The sequence below is a fragment of the Mastacembelus armatus genome, chromosome 22, assembly GCF_900324485.2.
Source record: "Mastacembelus armatus chromosome 22, fMasArm1.2, whole genome shotgun sequence".
NCBI lineage: Eukaryota > Metazoa > Chordata > Actinopteri > Synbranchiformes > Mastacembelidae > Mastacembelus > Mastacembelus armatus.
Genome location: NC_046654.1, coordinates 19,817,903 through 19,823,827, shown reverse-complemented (window position 1 = coordinate 19,823,827; position 5,925 = coordinate 19,817,903).

The window sequence follows — 5,925 nt, the reverse complement described above, 5'->3', positions numbered from 1 at the left end:
AGATGGGTCAAAAAACAAGCATTTAGATGTAGGACAACTTGATGATTTAGGACAGCTTGTAAACAAAATGTTATCCAGATTACTTAGACGCAGAACATGAAAATGACTGTAAATGTCAGGAATAAAAATGCATGGAACAGATTAGGTGACTATTTTCCAGAGTAGTCTTTGGAAACCTATTTATCTTTATCAATGTTCCAAATTAGTATGATATTATTTACATAAAATGGCAGCATAACTGGAAGCATGGTGGGTGAGTGGTTAGCACTGTTGCCGCACAGCAAGAAGGACCTGGGTTCACAAGCTATCAGGGACCTTTCTGTGTTGAGTTTGGATGTTCTCCCTATGCTTGTGTGGGTTTACCCCAGGTACTCCGGTTTCCTTCATCAGTCCAAAAACATGTATGTCAGGTTGATTGGTGACTCTAAATTGCCCATAGGAGTGAGTGTGAGTGTGTGAGGTTGTTTGTCTCTATGTGACCCTGTGATGGACTGGTGACCTGTTCAGGGTGTACCCCTGCCTTTCACCCAAAGAGAGCTGGGATAGGCTCCAGCAGATCCCTGTGACCCCAGTTAGGAATAAGTGGGTATACATGATGGATGGATGGATGGATGGACAGCAAAGCTGCAAAAAAAAAAAAAAGTAAAAATAGAATGGTCCTTTATTATAATATATAAATATAAAAACAAATAAGACAATAAAATTAAGGCATACCTTTTATGTTACTCAGTTTTCACAGTTAAGGACATAGTGCTGCAGTATGGCAGCTTTGATGAGTTCGACAAATGTGGACTGCTTCTCTTATCAGGGCTTTAATCTAAACAGTAGTTTAGTAAACAAAAAGGCTTCTACAGGACACAATAGTAGCAGTGCTCTTTACTCATGGCTGAATATTGTGCCTCGACTAAGAATCTCAATATTTTCTATCTAGTGAGTATAATTTAAATAATCTTATACATTTTTAAAAGAACAACAAACATAACGAGGAACAGAAGTTGAGACGTCAAGATATTTTCTGAAGCTCTAAAGTGTAGTATCATAATCTAGGTGTAGGTTGTAGTAATACATTCCAGCATTATGATGACAATCTTTTGAATGCAGTGCTGAAATAAACCTCCTGTCATGCTGTCAGTGTTGCTGCTTGTGGACAAAGCAGAGAGGAGAAACCAGAGGCAGTTAAAAAAAAAAAAAAAACAGTAAAATGTACTTTCAAAAAAAAAAAAAGCTTCACTTTATTCACAGCAAGGACACAAAATATGGACATGTTTTCTCTGAACAACTGTTGTGCCCACAGGAAGAAGAGAGGGAGGATATGTGCTGGACCCTTAAAATTACTGTACAGGTTCCTTGTCATGCTCTGTATGTCAAGCAGAAAGGAAATGGAGTGTGTTTGCTGTTTTTATGTATTTCTGTTTGCCTAAAGACAAATATAACATCATCCAGGAATGCTTGTGTGAATGTTTGTGTGTGCATGTGTTGACAAAGATAGCTATCCAAGTGCATGGCTATCTTTGTGAGGACCAGTTTGAGTTTTCTGCCTTGGGAGGGAGGACTTTCTGTTAGCTGGTCCTCACTTTCTGAGTCAACTTCAAAGGGTTAGTTGTATGTTAGGACTTGGTTTAGGTTTATGGTTGGGATTAGGGTAAGGTTCAAAAGAATGTATTATATTAGTGTATGATGAAATGACATACATGTGTGTACATGTCTTACTATAGTTGCATGGACAAATTTAAGCTTAATACTGAGAACATTTTGGCATTGTAAGGATTTTTGGCTGGTCCACTCAATTTTGACTGTTTGAGTAAGAATAGTTAAGGTTAGAACACATTTAGGGTAAGGGCTGGGGTTAGTTGTACTGGTTAAATGTCTCCTCCAGTCATATAATATGAATTTAACAAATGTAGTTTCTTTAGACAACAAAAAAAGACTACTTTTACCCTTGCTCTTGTGTAACATCAATTGAAATTAGACTCACGCATTTATTTTTGTGTTTGTGGGGGTTTTATGAGATGTCAAGGGGTGACTTGAATGTTTGCTTGAACCTTTGATGGTATGTGGCTCTGTCTCTTTTATTGGTTTAGTATTTTAGGGTAGAGGGTTGTAAATAACCGTTAACAATTTGGTTAGTACTGGTAGAGGCCTGGAGATAGAGGACACCTGAACAAACATGTAGGGTCTGTTCAAGACCACCCTTCTTAACAAAGTGTATATAAACCTGGTGTTGTAACACAGAGTCAGAGGATTTCTGCAAGGACGTCCTCTCTAGGCCCGTGATTAAACCTGAGATGATTCATCACACTTGTGGTTGTTTCTGAGAATTAGCAACTCTCAGACTTAAAGAAATTTCCACAACAAAAGATAACAAGATAATTTGTCTATATTTTTCAATGGCCAATTTATGTTTAACAGGTCAATCTATATGCACTGCAGCTGCTGATGAGTGGCTTATTAGCTGGGTAAAGAGGAAAATTTATGAAATAACTATGTATTCAACTGACTGAATAACATTTTGTCACAAGAAAGTCTCAGAAATTCATAAAAGAACTGTGTAGCATATTGGTCATTTCTTTTTTATAATAGTATAAGTATCATTTTTATACTAATGAAAAAACATCTTTCCCTGAATGGTATACTACAGCCTATTTTACAATAGAATAGAACAGTATAGTACATAATTCTTTATTGTCCACTTTAGTGGAAGTACAACTGGGACATCAATTACCGACAGTAAAACACGTTGAGGTTGTCTGCTAGTCTTTGGCTCTCCACAGATTAAAGCCAGTTTTGTATATTTTTATTAATTTATTTAGCTATTTCCAAAAGGAAAAAAAAAACAGGGAAAATGAACAGAGACGGATGAATGAAAGGGTTAGAACGTATTAGAAAAACTGGGGTAAATAGTAGGTGATTTTGCAATGGTGGAAAAAGCGATCTTAAATAAATTTATGTTCAGTTTTAAATTCTGCAGTTAACAGTAATGTGATGAGGAAAAGAATTACACAGATTGAGGCATTAAAAGCTCTGTATTAAAACAGGGAAACAACTGATATAGATTAAGTTCAACTCACGGCATAAGTAGACCTATAAAGGTCACCCTTGCTGGAGTTCAGCCCGGTCCATTGGAGGCACGGTACTGTTGATCCATGGATCCCCAGCAGAGTTAAGAAGACCTATATGCAGCTGATCTCCAGAGAGTCTCAACACTGTACTGATGCAGTACTGTGTGAAGGTTCCCACATTCAGAGGTTTAATTAAGTGTGCTTTTGTACTAATTTATCTTAGAAATCGTTTTGAAAACATTCTCTTCTCCCCCAGACAAATGTCAAAACATCCACCACTAATCAGACTGTAAGGCATGAATGCATGACATCAAAACATCTCTTTCAATATGCAACTGGATTCCTTTGAATCAAACAAATAAGAGGCTGCTAGGAACTCCACTAAGTTGATGGATGATAGCTCTGATATCCTGGTCAATAATTGTAGCAGTACTTAATAAGTTGTGTTTGTACCAAATGAACATGAAGTTAGACAAAAACAAAATCTTAAAGAGTTTTTACAGGCTTGGCGCAAAAGTCATTTAACTGTGTGTATACATACAGTGGGTACGGAAAGTATTCAGACCCCTTTAAATTTTTCACTCTTTGTGTCATTGCAGCCATTTGCCAAAATCAAAAAAGTTCATTTTATTTCTCATTAATGTACACTCAGCACCCCATCTTGACAGAAAAAAACAGAAATGTAGAAATTTTTGCAAATTTATTAAAAAAGAAAAACTGAAATATCACATGGTCATAAGTATTCAGACCCTTTGCAGTGACACTCATATTTAACTCACATGTTGTCCATTTCTTCTGATCCTCCTTGAGATGGTTCTGCTCCTTCATTGGAGTCCAGCTGTGTTTAATTAAACTGATTGGACTTGATTAGGAAAGGCACACACCTGTCTATATAAGACCTTACAGCTCACAGTGCATGTCAGAGCAAATGAGAATCATGAGGTTGAAGGAACTGCCCAAGGAGCTCAGAGACAGAATTGTGGCAAGGCACAGATCTGGCCAAAGTTACAAAAAAAAATTCTGCAGCACTCAAGGTTCCTAAGAGCACAGTGGCCTCCATAATCCTCAAATGGAAAAAGTTTGGGACGACCAGAACTCTTCCTAGACCTGGCCGTCCAGCCAAACTGAGCAATCGTGGGAGAAGAGCCTTGGTGAGAGAGGTAAAGAAGAACCCAAAGATCACTGTGGCTGAGCTCCAGAGATGCAGTAGGGAGATGGGAGAAAGTTCCACAAAGTCAACTATCACTGCAGGCGCTTTATGGCAGAGTGGCCCGACGGAAGCATCTCCTCAGTGCATGAAAACCCGCACAGAGTTTGCCAAAAAACACATGAAGGACTCCCAGACTATGAGAAATAAGATTCTCTGGTCTGATGAGACCAAGATTGAACTTTTTGGCGTTAATTGTAAGCGGTATGTGTGGAGAAAACCAGGCACTGCTCATCACCTGCCCAATACAATCCCTACAGTGAAACATGGTGGTGGGAGCATCATGTTGTGGGGGTGTTTTTCAGCTGCAGGGACAGACCGACTGGTTGCAATTGAAGGAAAGATGAATGCGGCCATGTACAGAGATATCCTGGAAGAAAATCTCTTCCAGAGTGCTCAGGACCTCAGACTGGGCTGAAGGTTCACCTTTCAACAGGACAGTGAACCTAAGCACACAGCTAAAATAACAAAGGAGTGGCTTCGGAACAACTCTGTGACCGTTCTTGACTGGCCCAGCCAGAGCCCTGACCTAAACCCAATTGAGCATCTCTGGAGAGACCTGAAAATGGTTGTCCACCAACGTTCACCATCCAACCTGACAGAACTGGAGAGGATCTGCAAGGAAGAATGGCAGAGGATCCCCAAATCCAGGTGTGAAAAACTTGTTGCATCATTCCCAAGAAGACTCATGGCTGTACTAGCTCAAAAGGGTGCTTCTACTCAATACTGAGCACAGGGTCTGAATACTTATGACCATGTGATATTGTTTTTTTCTGTCAAGATGGGGTGCTGAGTGTACATTAATGAGAAATAAAATGAACTTTTTTGATTTTGGCAAATGGCTGCAATGACACAAAGAGTGAAAAATCTAAAGGGGTTTGAATACTTTCCGTACCCACTGTATATATATATATATATATATATATATATATATTAAAAAAAATACAACTGGCTGGTAAAGCCACAGAGGAATGTGTGGGACATTCCTAGTGGCGTTGCAAACAGCAGGATGTCTGTCCTTTACACCAACAAGACATCTGTTCTCTGTAAAGCATACAAATTCTGTAAGTCCAACCATCCAAAAGTTTATCAAAGGGGTTCATGTGTATGTACATACGTGAAATACGGATGGGTGATAATGGCTAAAATTTTTATCCCAACAATTTCTGGCATTTAGCTGATAATAAATATGATGATATAAAATATTACAAGTCCACTTCATGTTTTTCATTCTATATCTATCAGCCTACTACATTCTCTCTTGAGAGCTCTGCACTGCACTTCTTTCCAGCGTTTACTCTGCCTATCATAGGGGACAGAAGGGACTAAATGAAATTTTGTCTGTGTTGCGAATATAAATATATACATGTATTGAACATGAATGTGTTTATTATGTCTTGTTTATGAATTATGAATATGTATGATATGATATATATGAACATAAACTACCTTCATGATTTCAGGACACCAGATCCTTTGATGGCAGATCAACCACTCAATTAATGGGCAATACAGGATATCAGGCTCTTATCTGAGTGAGAGTTTAGTGAGGAGTTTAATGTGTGAAATAACATCATTGATGCCAGTCAGATCCCTTTTAAAGATTTATTCAGCTATATACATAGTACACACATACTATTTACATAGGGAGAAACAGAG